We start from the raw sequence: 15,717 nt of genomic DNA, 5'->3' as shown, positions 1-15,717 counted from the left end.
GCTTGAGAATAAAATTTGTAAATATAATTTTATGATTTTATTTTGATGAAGTAGCAAAAACGTTAACTTTAGCCAACATGTTTGTGAGTGAATTATTCATTGAGAAAAAATCTTCAAAGTAGCTACCAAAGTTACATGAGATCTTTTAGTTTTTACAAAAAACAGGTCTGTGACTGTTACTGGAAACAGATGATGACTGAGCTCTTATCATGGACCCAAAGCAGCCTCCTGGGTAAAGTCACCTTTTAGTACATGCCTTGTGCACAAGCAATTCAGCACAATAGCCCCTGCTGGCTTTGTCAGAGGTGGTTAATTCACATTTAAAAACTGTACATTTAAGGGAAACACGAGAAGATATGAAACATAAAATTAAACAAAAATGTTTTTGTTTAATTTTATGTTTCAATTTTTTGTTTAATTTTATGTTTCATATCTTTCATCAGAGAAAGGAAAATAATAAATAATTGTATGTATGACACTCTTCCAGGAAGTATTTGAGGGGATTTTTAGAAATAGAAGCCATTAACATTTTTTGTTTTCTTAAAAAAATAGGATAAATTTGCCACGTGGTCAAATTTTTATCCATGCTTTAAAAACAACTATACAATATTTGTTCAAGATAATGGATGAAAGGAGCAACTTATTATTCTTGGCAATTGGAAATGTTAGTGCATTGGTTGAGACTATAATTAGTTTGAAGTATATTGATTATGCCTGGAGGGAAATTTTCTTTTGAAATTCAAACAGAATTCATAGGCCATCTATTCCTTCTTCAAAGATGACAGTTTATTTTCACAGTGAGCATATTGCAGGCAGAGTATTGATCACAATGTTAACTGTTTTTCACTAGGAAAATAATTTTACTGTTACTCTGACCTCCAGAATCTAAGCTCTTCAGAGCAGGAACTTTGTGCCTTACTACCACGAAAAGACTGTTTACTGACTTGTGTGGTGTGCATGTACCTCCAAGAAATTATATGTTACATCATGGTGGATAGGAGTGTTTTCAAACAATCCTAAAGCACCTAAGTCATTTAAAATAATCTCTCTGTTTTGAGAAGATAAGGCTCAGGCCAAGAAGTAGAAGTTACAGGGAGGCAACTTTTCAGGAACTTTATCAGTCTTCAGAGCTGTCTATAGTAAAACAGGCTGTCTCCTTCAGTATTGACAATGCCCACAATTAGAAGTGTTCATGCAGGTGGAAGTGTCTGTTGGTGTGAATCCTCTATTAGGTTAGGAAATTAGGCTGCTGGCTTCTGAGATCCTTTTTCTCATTTTAATATTGCTTATTCCTATCTATAATACCTTAGAGGCCCAGTGCACGAAATTTGTGCACAGGGTGTGTGTGTCCCTCAGCCCAGCCTGCACCCTCCAATATGGGACCCCTCAAGGGATGTCTGCCCTCTCACAATCCAGGACTGCTGGCTCCCAACTTCTCACCTGCCTGCCTGCCTGATTGCCCCTAACCACTTCTGCCTGCCAGCCTGATCACCCCCCACCCACTCCCCTGCCAGCCTGATCGACACCTAACTGCTCCCCTGCCGGCCCGATTGCCCCTAACTGCCCCCCCCTGCCAGCCTGGTCACCCCTAACTGCCCTCCCCTGCTGGCCTGGTTGCCCCCAACTGCCCTACCCTGCAGTCCTGCCCCCCCCCCCAACTGCCCTCCCCTGCAGGCCTTGTCCCTCCCAACTGCCCTCCCCTGCCAGCCTGGTCACCCCTAACTGCCCTCCCCTGCTGGCCTGGTTGCCCCCAACTGCCCTACCCTGCAGTCCTGCCCCCCCCCCCCAACTGCCCTCCCCTGCAGGCCTGGTCCCTCCCAACTGCCCTCCCCTGCTGGCCATCTTGTGGTGGCCATCTTTGACCACATGGGGGCAGCCATCTTGTGTGTTGGAGTGATGGTCAATTTGCATATTACCTCTTTATTATATAGGATAAAAGCGTAATATGCTAATTAGACCAGACAGCCAAACAACCTTCCAGACGTCCTTCTGGATGACCTTCTGGGCGAAGTTGTGGTAGTGGGGCCTGAGGGAGAGGTGGTTGGGGGCAATCAGGCAGGCAGGCAAATGGTTAGGGGTGATCAGTCAGGTAGGTGAGTGGTTAGTGGCGACCAGGCAGGCAGGCAGGCAAGCAGTTAGGAGACAGTGGTCCTGGATTGCGAGAGGGTGCAGGCCAGGCTGAGGGACCCCTTCCCTCCCCCCCTGAATGTTGTGCACCAGGCCTCTATTAATCTCATAAAATTGTTGCTTTTAATCTGTTTAAGTGTCAGAGAAGGCTTTATGACTTTGTTGGCAACATATTTTGGAGCACCATGGACCTTGTAACATATAGCTCTCATTATGATAATGTCAGCCATTGCTGGTTTCGCAGGTCCACACCTGTGGAAAGGAAAGGAGCTTACTTTTCCTGGTCTCACGGACAGCACAGGTGTCTGCTCTCCACCGCCCTGCCTGGAGCTTTTATTTCATAAGCTCAGTGTAGGTTGGGGGCCTCCTGCCCACACCGCTGCTGGGTTACCAACTTACAAATCATGGAAGTGGTTTCATTTTTTTTTAACTTATAGACTATAGTATATTTTATAGGACATAAAAAGAACATAGTAATAGATAGTAAGATATATGCATTCAAACTCTTTAAAAATTAAGAATACACCTTGTTTTTCAACCTTTGCTGCATAGAAGGGACTCTTTTGCCCATTTAATGGGAAGGCTGACCTCCCCAGGGTGGAACAGTAACATCTCTTCCCCAGATGAGTGTAGCCTGGCTTTGACTTTGAGCAGCTGGAATCAGGGTTTCTGTTCCTTATGATTTGGTCCATTTTAATGGTCAATACTCTTCTGCACTGGTGCCCGGGGCCCCAGGATATATTCTGGGTGTTCTGACTTTTCCCGGCCTCTCTCCGTTTTCAGCCTAACTTATCATTACCTCACCCCTTCTTATCTTTTAGTGTTTTTAAATTTTTAAATTGTGGTCAAATACACATAATATAAAATTTACCATCATAACCATTTTTAATTATCAGATCAGTACTGTGTGAAGTTCATTTATATTGTTGTATAAGCAATCTCTAGAATTCTTTTCATTTTGTAATACTGAAACTCTGTACCCATTAAACACAAACTCTCCATTTCCTCCTTCCCCACCTCTGGCAACCACCATTCTACTTTCTGTCTCTATGAATTTGACTGCTCTGGATACCTCACAGAGGTGGAATCATGGCATTTATCCTTCAGTGACTAGATTATTTTAAGGTTCATCTATGTTGCAGCATGTATCACAATTTTCTCCTTTTTTGAGGTTGAATGATATCCCATTGTATGTAAACACCACATTTATTGGTGGACACTTGGTTCCCTTTTGGCTATTAAGAACAGTGCTGCTCTGAACATGGGTGTCCAGATATCTCTTCAAGATCTTGCTTCCAATTCTTTTAGCTACAAACCCAGTAGTGGAACTTTTGGTTCATATGGTAATTATGTTTTTAATTTCTTGAGGAACTTCTACACAGCTGCATCATTTTATATTTCCACCAGCAGTGCACAAGGATTCCAGTCTCTCTATATCCTTGCCTGCACTTATTTTCTATTTCGGTAGTAGCCAACCTGATGGATGTGAGGTGATATCTAACTGTGGTTTTGATTTGCATTTCCCTAATGACTAGTGATGTGTAGCATCTTTTTATATACTTGTTGGAGATTTGTATATTTTCTTTGGAAAAATGTCTGTCCTTTGGCATTTTAAAAATTGGATTATTATTTCTTGTTGTTGTTGACTTTTGGAATTCTGTATATATTCTGAATATTAACCCCTTAATAGATATATAATTTCTCCCATTTCATAGGTTACCTTTTCACTCTGTTAATTGTGGCCATTGAGTCACAGAAGTTTTATGGCTTCACACCATGAGTGCTGACATGGTGGAGTTAAGATCCCATTGTGTCACTTAATTTCAAAGCATTGCAGATGACATAGACTGCTCAAGTTTTCTGTCCTAGAAGCAAAACAAAATTGTCTTCCATCACTTTCTCCACCTGCTAGTCCATGCACCCAGAGCCTTGGCAGCGCATTCTATATGAAAACACTGGACTGGGTTAGGGGTGAGGATATATTCCTTATTCATTAATGTTTTCGTAATGCAGGGACATGGCCAGTGCTGAGATGAGAGGTTCTGGAAGCTATGGTAGTGAAAATCTCCTTGAAGATTGCAGGTCTCATCTGAGGGGGCCCTGAAACACAGGCATGATTTGGAGCAGGTCCATATTTGGAGCATGGGGGAGGCTGGCCTTCCAAGAACATGAGCAGCATAAGCAGATATGTTTGTGCAGTCATTTGGTGGAGCGGATGTGTGAGGAGAGGGAGGGAGTGATGAAGTCACAAGGAAATGATCAGCATTCGGATCCTAGTGTGGGCACTTACACAGGGGCTGAGTTTGTCTCTGAAATTTCACCTCGAGAGTAGCTGGAGTGAAGTGGTGTATGTAGAAGTCTCTTCATAACCCTGATTTCATTGCCATGTGCTCGGTGGACTGTCCCTAAAAGAGATGCCAAAATTCATGAGGCACTTTGTATACAAAAGTACTTGGTTAGAGCATTGTCCCCATACACCAACGTTGCAGGTTCGATCCCCAGTAATGGCACATACAAGAATCAACCAATTGAATGCATGGATGAGTGGAAAAACAAATCAATCTCTCTCTCTCTCTCTCTCTCTCTCTCTCTCTCTCTCTCTCTCTCTCTTTCTCTCTCTCTCTCTCTCTCTCTGTGTGTGTGTGTGTGTGTCTCTCTATGTGTGTGTGTCTCTCTCTCTCTCTGTCTCTCTCTCATAAAAAAAAATTAAAAAGTACTATAGAGTCAGCTGACAGGTCCTGGTTTCACAGGTAGGAAAACAGGCTCAAGAGCCTGACTTTTCCAGTGCACTGTTTACTTGGGGAGCCCTGATTCAGACTCTGGTCCTCTTGGGTCCAAAGGCGGTGCCCTCTGTGCCCTCTCACACTGTCTCCTACCACACATGTTCTATCCACATGCAGCCACTTGCTGGCACTGAATAAGTTTTGAGAAGTTTCCTACAATGTAGGTCACATCTTGGATAATGCACTGCATGAATAATTACATTGACTGTAAAAAGTGAAATGTAAATACAAACTCAAGGCAGGTTTATAAGTTTCTAGAGAAGGCCTTTGTGTCACCTGGCATTTAAGGAAAGTCTTTATCTCATTGCTAACATTACAGCACCCCAGCCAGAGCCACCAGATAGGACTGTGCTGGCCCACTTAGGCTATCTTTAATTGCTCACTATAAATAGCTTAATGATGCTGCCATAAAAAGACTGAGTTAACTGCGGAGCTCAGAGTGACCCATATATATGATGTTTTTCTAGGTGACTATTCAGGAAAATTGATGCTCATGTATGAGATGGTTTTCACTGCTAAAATGAAGGCTTAATTTCCAAGTCAATCACTTTTTACCCCCATCTCCCTTCAGATCCCATCTTCCATTATTCCTTTCTACCCTTCTCTGTGAGGCCGTAGCTGAAACTCTGTCACCCTCACATCCCAGCCATAGTCCCACCACCCAGTTAACCTGGCCTTGAAGAGAAGGGCCCACCAGAGCCCAGCCGGAAGCCGTAAGAGGACCCGTGCGGACCTGATGGCATGCTTCCTTGCTGCTCTGGCTGTCATGGAAACTAGACACCTTGCTTTGCTCTACACATCAATGCATTTTCTTGGCTCATTCATTAGATTTTTTCTGCCATAGTTCTCACCAGCCTTTGCCAACCCTACCACCAGCCTGAGCAATAATTTCCCATGGATTCTGTCCCACCACAGGCTGTCGGTCCTTCCACATTCATTTTGTGAGGCTGCAGCAGCCCAGATGCGCTGGTTCTCTCTATACCCACCCCTGCTGTGTGCTGGTTTCCCACCTGAGTGTGGAGCATTCTACCAAGACTTGTAGGTTTCACAACCAAAGTCTCTTTTCAAAGGAAGGGGAATCCAGTAGAATGGGAGACATGAAAGGTTGGAAGGATTGTGTTGAAAGGGGTATGACTGCTGGGTAGCAAACATATAAAACAAAGACCCATATTCTAGGGCAGAGTGGGGAGCCTTTCTCCTGCCAAGGGCCATTTGGATATTTATAACATCATTTGAGGGCCATACAAAATTATCAACTTAAAAATTAGCCCGCTATATTTGGTCAAACATTTAATTAACTCAGCCCTAATGCCTTGGCAGGGCCAGACCAAATGATTCCATGGGCCACATGCAGCCTTTGGGCCAGATGTTCCCCATCCCTGCTCTAGGGGAATGTGCATGGCTGGGAAACAAAAAAAAAACAAAATAAAACACCCACAAACCAGACACTATAACTTGAAGATGAAGGGAGAGAGGGAGTGATTGAGAGAGTGTGGGAGGCTCTACAGCAGCTAGCAGGGTCTCCTAAGACCATCGGAAAACACAGATATTTACATTACGATTCATAACAGTAGCAAAATTACAGTTATGAAGTAGCAACGAAAATAATTTTATGGTTGGGGGTCATCACAACATGAGGAACTGTATTAAAGGGTTGTGGCATTAGAAAGGTTGAGAACCACTGCTCTAGAACAAGCATGTCAAACTCAAAGGCTAACATGGGTCAAATAAACAAGGTTTAAGTTTATGTGGGCTGCAAAAAAACAAAAGCTTCAATTTTCATAGAAACATAGGTTTATTTTGATAGAGACATGCTGAATACAAAGGGCTGAAATAAATGAGTAATCATTAACATAAAATAATAGAACATTTTAATAAAAATTAATATTTTTCTTGAACATTAACTTACCAGACACTGAATAACTGCACAAATTAATAAGCATAATGCAAATAAACCTATTTTTCTTGTTCTCCGAAAGCAAAATATTTCCTGTTGTGCACACCAAACACGTCAGCGCAAGACTAATAATGTGGCAATTGGCTGCTAAAATATTTGCTGTTAGTATTAGTGGAGAGAAATGGTACACCTCTGTGAAAGGTGCATAAGGGAAATGAATGCAACATGATTAAAGTAATCAGTCATTAGTGAACATTGTAGTTCATTATTAATAATTATGTATAGCAGGATATTATAAAAATTAAGTTATGGAATTTTTATTAAAACACTAGAGGCCCAGTGCATGAAAATTCATGCACTGGAGGGGGTGTCCTTCAGCCCGGCCTTCCCCCTCTCACAGTCTGGGAGCCCTCAGGGGCAGGAAGTGACCTGGTGATCAGGGGAAGGCAACGGCCCATCACACCTCTGCTGCTGCCACTGCTGGCAGCGCAAGCTTTGGCCGGCCCTGGTTACCTGAGCCTCGGGTGGCTCTGGGCAGCTGGGGGGTTGAGGGGACTGGGAGACTCCAGAGGCAGGCACACGGGGCTGAGGGGACTGGGTGCTGCCATCTTGTGGCTGTGGGTGTCTCCATCTTTGAGGGCATGGCAGTCAATTAGCATATTCCCTCTTTATTAGATAGGATTTCTTACATACTGTTATATTGGCTAGGCCACAAAAATATTCATTGTGGGCCGCATGTGGCCTGTGGGCCATGAGGTTGACATGCTTGCTCTAGAAGATGCAGTGATCTTATGATCTGGGCTTTGTGTCTGCCCTTCATCTGTGCTAAGGGATATACCACACTATACAGAGAGATCTGCTTTTGGAGAGCTGAGTGGATTCTGACCAGACCAAAAGTGAACTCAGTACTTTGATCCAAGGGGTAGTCTGTGGTATCCTTTCTCTTTATAGAGAGGCAGACTTTTCCTTATACATAAAAATCAATAACAGTAATGATATTTGCCATTCATTGAATATCATATTTCTTTTGCACTGTGTTTTCTCTTCTCTCCAAAAGTTTCATCAAAGCTCAGTAAACAAAGGCATTTCCTTATATAAGATGAGGAAATATTCAGGTAACTTGCTGAGGCCTAACAGGTGAATTTAGAACTCTGACTTTAAACTTACACTCTTGCTTAGGGTCCAAGTATCTCTCTCAAGAGCAGAGATGGGAACGAAGCCTACAGTCTGATGTAGGACCTGATTCTGAATGTCACTGAGTTCGGGGGCGCAGTGTTCTATATTTTGTGACATGTCTGTGGTAGGAGGCATGAGACTAAGCCCTAATGTCTGCCTTTAACCAGTTAATTACCTAGGCATCTTGAAAAAACATGCCTCTGGGACATGTTTTCTGAGGCCGGCACGTTCCTGAAACTAACAGGTGCTATAACCTGTTGTGCGAAAATTGTCAGCTTTGGTTATGCTCTAACAGTAATCACATAGGAAAAAATTTCCAAGTGCTTATTAGGTATCCACATTTAACATGCTTTTCCTACTTACTTAGCACAGTAGTTTGGAAGGCCCAGTATCCAGCTCGTCTGGGATCTCACGCCTGCCTCCTGGGCAGTGGGTTTGTAGAAATACCAGGAGGACATTTCACCAGTGGTCTGTGGTTGGCATGGTGTCCTGTGTGTCCACAGACCGCATGTGGTAGTATTAGGAACACAGTGTTCTATGTTTTGTAACATGCTCATGGTAGAAGGTATGAGACTAAGCCTTAGGTCTGCCTTTAACCAGTTATTAGCCTAGACATCTTGAAAAAACAGGCCTCTGAGACATGCTTGTTTGATCTGATCTCAGTGAAGGTGAAATGGATCTATAATGTAGTAGCACATCATGGTATTTAAGATCACTTATTGTCCAACTTAACTAACTGGACTATGGTGAGGAAATGTAAGTAAGCCAGATGGATGTTGGACATATATTGTGTATAAAGTGGAGTCTGTTTACTGTTGTTTAAAAATAGCTCTAAAAGATTTGACTGTCCGGTTTCTCAGCCTGCTGTCTAATGGAAGTAGCAGATGGAGAGATGTGCGGATTCTCGGAGGCAGTCACCTTGGCAAGCATGAGGACTAAAACAAGGAGCAGGCGGTCACAGGAACTTGCAAAATTGGGTAAGCGGGTGCCATTTGCTGTGAGGGCAGAATTCTTATCACATAGAAACTCGAGTCTTGTGCAATAAATAAATACATAGCCATGGATGCTTATATTATTGAACTTTGTCAAAAGGTGGAATTAATTTTAATGCCATATGTTTCAGAAGGATATGGAAATGTATAGTTTACTTGAAAGCTATTTCTATGTTTAAGGTTTAACCAAAACATTAAAAGTGTTTTAAAAAGACAGGTTGCAAATTTATTGTTTTGGTTAATCTTCAACAGAGGATATTTTTTCCATTGCTTTTAGAGAGAGTGGAATGGAGGGAGGAGGGTTGGAGGGAGAGAGAGAAACATCAATGTGAGAGAGACACATCAACTGGTTGCCTCCTGCACGTGTCCCAATAAGGGCCAGGGAGGGACCCTGCAGCCCAGGTATGTGCCCTTGACCAGGAATCAAACCTGAGGCCCTTTGGTGCATGGGCCGATGCTCTAACCACTTAGAAACACCAGCTAGGACAACAGGTTGCTATTTTAAAAAGACTTCTACCTCTGGGAAGATGGCATAGGCATATTTTTTCCCTATTCTCCTACTAAACAATGAAAAGCTCTGTACTTTATATATAAAACTCACACGAGAAGGGTCTCAGAGGCAGAGAGAAGGCAGGCCAGCTAGGGAACTGAGAATGGCACAGTGATGAATTCCTTGTTATTGTTTTTTTCTGAAGTCATATATCCCAGATGAGGAGCAGAAGAAGCCAGCAACCCAGAACAGCCAACGGGCAAATTAAAAAGCCCCAACAAAAGCCAGCATTTTTTACCCAAAGGGCCAGGAACAAGCAGGTTAGCAAAACAGAAAACTCCTAGACAATAACCACTGTGCTTCAGTCAAACACCATAGAAAAAAATGTAGCCCCACTCCCACCCATGCCAGCAAAGACCAAGTGGGAGCCTGACTTCACCCAGATACCTCCGCCAGGAGATGACTGACTAAGGAGCCCGGACCTCTGCCCTGACCTGGCAATAACAGGCCTCATCGCCTCCCCACTGGGGTGTGTCAGGGGAGGCCTAGTGGAGGCCAGGGCCTTCACCTCCCTCAGTGGTGATGAGGACACACACTTCTTCCACAGTTCACTGAAAGCCACACAGGGAACCTGGACTTATGGCCCAGCCTGTCAGTAAAGTAACAAGGCTGTGTCCTCCCCCTGCCTTTCTCTATCAGAGCAGTGTCCGAAGATTCAGGTCCTCATAACATCATAATGTAATATCCAAAATCCCAGGTTTTAATAAAAAAGCATTGGTCATAGCAAGAACTAGGAAGATGTCGAACTGAAAGATAAAAACAGCATCAATAGATGCCAACATTGAGGTGACAGAGATGTGAGCATTATCTCAGGGTTTTAGAGCAGCCATCATAAATATTCTTCAACAACACATGAGGAGATGTCCACATCATTAGGGAAGAACAAATCACAACCACAATGAGGTCCCACTTCACACCCACTAGGATGGCTGGAATAAAACTGACAGGCAATAACATGTTGGCAGGGATGTGCAGAAACTGGAACCCTCATCCGCTGCTGGTGGGAATGTGAAATGGTGCACTTTGGTAAACAGTTTGTCAGCTCCTCCAAAAGTTAGACATAGAGTTACCATATGACCCGGCAATTCCACTTCTAAGTTTGATTCCATTTAAATGAAATGTATAGAATAGTCAAATCTATGGAGACAGAAAGTAGATTAGTGGCTGACAGGGAAATGAATCATTGCTAATGGAGATGGGGTTTCATTTTGGAGTGATACAAATGTTCTGAATTAGGTAGTGGTGATGGCTGCAGAACTTTGTAGCTATGCTAAAACTACCGATTTGTACAGTTTAAAAGGGTGAATTTTATGATCCTTGAATTATATCTCAATAAGCAAGTGATGTTTCAAAGAGCAATCACAAACACACAAAACAAATTATAAAATAGAAATTCTCAACAAAGAAGTGGACGATATAAAGAAGAACCAAGTGGAGATTTTAGAACTGAAAAATAAAACTGAAGCAAAAAACTGAATGGATGGGCTCAAGGGAATAATGTAAGGGACAGAGAAAAAAAAATCAGTGAACTTAATCATTGAACAGGAATTATTAAGATACAATAGTAGAATTTATTCAAATGAACAACAGAGAGAAAAGAAAGAAATTAGTAGATTTTACTGGATTGTACATTTCTCTGATGATTAGTAATCCTGAGGATCTTTTCATGTACCTGTTGCCCTGTTGTATGCCTTCTTTGGGGAAACGTTTCTCAAAGCTTCCAGTTTTGTTTAGTCACTGCTGTTGCCATAATACCTAAGTAGTACCTGGCATCTAGGAAATACTCAAATAGTTTGTGAATAAATTTCAAAGGACAGTAACTACAGATGTGTCTATACAGAGTTACAATTGCTATTGGAGACAAACAGTTCTGGGACCACTTTCTGTGCAGTGCTGTGTGGGCCTCAAGTGAATGGGGTCCATGTTCCAGTCTGTCTGAGCCTTAGTCATGTATAGGAAGCTTTCCTGGTGTGGGGTTAGAAGAATCCAAATGTCCAAGGTCCCAGACCTCTTAGTAACAGCCTCTCTTGATTGTACATTTCTGAACAGAATCACTGCATCCTGAGCTCAAACCCACTTCATGTTGGCAGGGTCCCATGCTGTGCATGTAAATCGGATGGTCCCATATGTTCTCTCAGTTTTTAAGTGGCTCCCATTTTAGAAATATGCAGGTTGTGCAATTGCTCCTTTTAGCTGATGAGCAGCACAGTAATTGCTGTCACCCTATGGCAAATGTGTGTCACTTTTCATTTTAGTAACAAAGTGGGAAGAGTCTCTTGCAATATCTGTGTCATAGTAATGAGGTTCAGTGGGTGGTTGTGATTCACTATCTGTCTTCCTATAGCCCTTCTTGTACTTCCTTACCGTTTGCAGAGATTTTCTGTAACCTGATCCTTTTTAGAGCCTGCAGAGGTAGCAGGGGCCCATTCAGTGCACAGGCCAAATTCAGTGAGGCCATCAGTCATCAGCTCAGCTTCCGTTGTTTGTAATCAGTGGGGTTTCTGGCACATTTTTCACTCCCATCCACCTGTTGATAGGGTGGAGATCCAGGAAAGAGTAGAGTTGTAGCTTGAGTCTGAAAGCTGACTGGAGACAGAATTTCATCTTCATCAGAAGAGCCTCAGTCTTTTCTCTTAAGACCTTCAACTGATTGGATGAGGCCCACCCATATTATGGAGGGTAATCTGCTTTACTCAAAATCCACTGATTTAAATGTTAATTACATCTAAAAATACCTTCATAGCAACATCTAGACTAGTGTTTGACCAAAAAGTGGACAACATGGCCCAGCCACATTGACACACAAAATAAACCATTATGTTAGCTAACTAGACAGTTCTTGAAATTGTCATTGTTACAAAGAGAATTCTAGTATGTTGGTAAAAACAAAATGTTTATATTTACTCTAGCATTGTTAACCAAGTAATAATAAGAAGAACTAAATTAATACTTAGAAGCAAGAGTCTTTAATGATGTAGTTATCTTAGTGGTGCCCTACAAATAGTACTCAGTAAATTGAAGAGATGACCTCACTCTTTTTATGTCAAAATAGCAAAAATTATTAATTCCTAGAACACCCTATAGCTCAGGGGTGAGGAATCCTTTTTTTGCCAAGGGCCATTTGGATATTTATAACATCATTTGTGGGCCATACAAAATTATCAACTTAAAGATTAGCCTGCTATATTTGGTCAAACATTTAATTAACTCACCCCTAATGCCTTGGCAGGGCCAGACCAAATGATTTTGAGGGCTTTATGCAGTCTGAGGGCCGGACAGTCCCCACCCTGGCTAGAGCTGCTTAGAAGACTAGATTCTATTGACACAACCTTTTATTTTAGAGACTTAGTTAAAGACATTCAGTTTATGTGTCCATCCTTGATTTGGAAATTACTAGATTTTTAAAAAACTTCTTAGGTAATTTGATTTTAACATTTTAATTAGCTATTTTTAAAAATACTGTTTAATTTCAAAACTTTGAAAGTTAGTATCTTGTACATTTAAACACTAGTTACTTACAAATTTGTTTAAATTTTAAAAATATAATTAAAGTTACAAGTGTGTTTAATTGAACTAAAAATAACAAGTGTTAGTGAGGATGTAGAGAGAAGGGATTTCTATACACTGTTAGGGGGAATGTAAATTGGTACAGACACTATGGAAAACAGTATGGAGATTCTTCAATTAATTAAAAATGGAATGATCATACTATTTATCCAGTTCATATCTGGATATTTATGTGAAGAAAATGAAAACAAAAAACAAAAAAACAAACTAATTCGAAGAGGTTTATGCACCCCTATGTTTACTGCAGAATCATTTATAAAAGCCAAGATATGGAAGCAACATAAGTGTCCATAGATACATGAATGAATAAGAAAGGTATGGTACTTATAAACAATGGAATATTACTCAGCCATATAAAGAATAAAATCTTGCCATTAGCAACAACATGGATGGATCTAGAGGGTATTATGCTAAGTGAAATAAGTCAGACAGAGAAAGACAAATACTGTATAATTTTACTTATATGTAGACTCTAAAAAACAAAATGAACAAAAACAAAGCAAAACAGGAGCAGACTCATAGATACAGGAAACAATATGGTGGTTACTAGAGGGATGAAGAGGAGTTGGGATTGGGTGCAATAGGTGAAGGGGATTAAGAGTTAAAAACTTCCAGTTATAAAATAAGTCTTGGGGATTTAATGTTCAGCATAGGGAATAGAGTCAGTAATATTGTGATGAACTCTTAATTCAAGAGTTGATCAACCTCTTTTGAACATTTCTCAAACTTGAAAGTTGTTTAATACTTTGCATCACAAACAGGCCTATACCATACATAAATAATATTAATTCTGAAACATTTAGCAAATTTACAAATCATACAGTATTTCTTGATTTGGGAAATAACCTTAGAGGAAGCTTACATAAGCTGACTGTATTGAGAATAGTAGCAAAATTCTCCTTGATTAGTTGTGGTAAATGTGGATAAATTCTGAACATTGTGACCTGCTGCATACTATTACTGTGATCCGGTAGTAGTAGTATTGCAATAGCAATTCCTCATACTAGACATCATAAACTATGTCATGAAACTCCCTACAAGACATCTCAGGCACTATGCTTACAATGTGCAGATAATGTTTTTCAAATAAGTTGCTGCTGTAATCCCATCACAGGCAGGAGTCAGTAGCACCTTTGGTCATGAGGATGAGCATTATACAGACTAAATTTATCTTCTTTTACTTTCAGCATATAGCACAACCTGAGCCTGACTACTATATTAATATCACATGTTCAACATGCTCCTGTTTATAAGGGAGAGAGGCACTTGTTGATACTATCTCCTTATCAATCTGGAACTTTCCAGAAAGGTTTAAAGTGATAAAGTGTAATTATGGTTTACTGAATAAACCACAGTGTGCAATCTACTTACCTTTTATTCTCATAGTTTGTAAGAAGGACAAGGAAAAATCTGGCCAGTTAAGAAACTCTTGATTCACCCAATGAAGACATTATGGAAGGAGTAGGGCATCACTGTCTATGTGATCCTTGTCACCATCATCATCAACATCATCATCAACAAGCCTCTGTTGTATATTGAGGGACCGTCTGGCTGTTCTTCACCAAAAGCACTGCCATGTCTTGTGGGCTCATGGCATTAGAAATTGGCATGAGTAGGGGTGGGATCTTGAGTTGGAGCCCTGCGGCTATTCTCATTTCCCTTTTCCAAGCCACCCACTTTACTCACATTTGGTTTTGCCACCAATGACATGATCTATGCAAAACTTGCATCATCACTGGAAAAGTAGCCCAGCATATGTCCCACAAATCATGAGTCTAGATATATAGAAAGTACAGTTTATTCCAAAAGAATCATGTGGTCATGGTTCTGTATGATATAAATATGAACATGAAAACTTTGGAGACATGGAAAGAACTATGCTTTACTCTGTTACTTTAAAAACATTTATTGCTTTTTTATTATCTAAGTAATGGCTTATTGTCTGTACAAATGGAAAATGCTGTAAATAAAAATGATCCATGCTGTCCATTCAACTACTCCCTGGCTATGTCGTAATACCTTTAGTTCTCTTGAAATCTCTTGTTGCATAGTTATATGTAAAATATTTACAGTAGTGATTCTTTTTTTATTTAGCTAATATTGCATCTTGAATATGTTTCTTGGAAAAATGGTATTCAAAATTACTTTTAATGTTTGCATATTTTTTATTATTTGAATGAATCAAAGTATATTTTATACCATGAGGCTGGGGCAGAATACAAATGGAGCCCTCATAGCATATGCTTATGTATTTAAAAGTTTTAAATTGAGGTAACAGCCTGCTAAATAAAATATGATCTATTCCCCTACCTTGACAAATATATTGATGTGATGGTAAAAGAAAAATGTGTGATGTTATTTTTTAATCCTCACCCAAGAATGTTTTTGTTTATTTTAGATAGAGAGGAAGGAAGAGGGAAGGAGAGAGAGAAACATTGATCAGTTGCCTCCCCTACACTCCCTGACTGGGGATCGAACTCACAACCCTTTGGTGCACAGGATCATGTTCCAACCAACCAAGCCACCAGCCAGGGCTGTAATGTTATAATTTTATGTGAGTGAATATCAGAAAAATATCAAATTTGATTGAATTTATTTGGAATATGAAGTTCCTGGGATTTAATC

General features: G+C 40.8%; 1 protein-coding gene across 8 annotated transcripts in view; it reads left to right on the top strand.

Annotated features, from left to right (window-relative positions):
- Positions 1–15,717, top strand: part of MTUS2 (microtubule associated scaffold protein 2) — a 611,667-nt gene that overhangs the window by 138,782 nt on the left and 457,168 nt on the right. For 6 of the 8 annotated variants that reach the window (XM_080658484.1, XM_080658482.1, XM_080658487.1 and 3 more), the window contains one exon: positions 8,844–8,960. The exons of the other annotated variants lie outside the window; for them this stretch is intronic. The gene's annotated coding sequence lies outside the window, so the exon portion shown is untranslated. The remainder of the gene's footprint in view (positions 1–8,843; positions 8,961–15,717) is intronic. 8 annotated transcript variants of the gene reach the window in all.

Source organism: Plecotus auritus (genome assembly GCF_963455305.1).
Source record: "Plecotus auritus genome assembly, chromosome: 3".
Classification (NCBI taxonomy): Eukaryota; Metazoa; Chordata; class Mammalia; order Chiroptera; family Vespertilionidae; genus Plecotus; species Plecotus auritus.
Note: the sequence above shows the minus strand (reverse complement) of the source record. Positions and strands in the feature narration are given on the sequence as shown.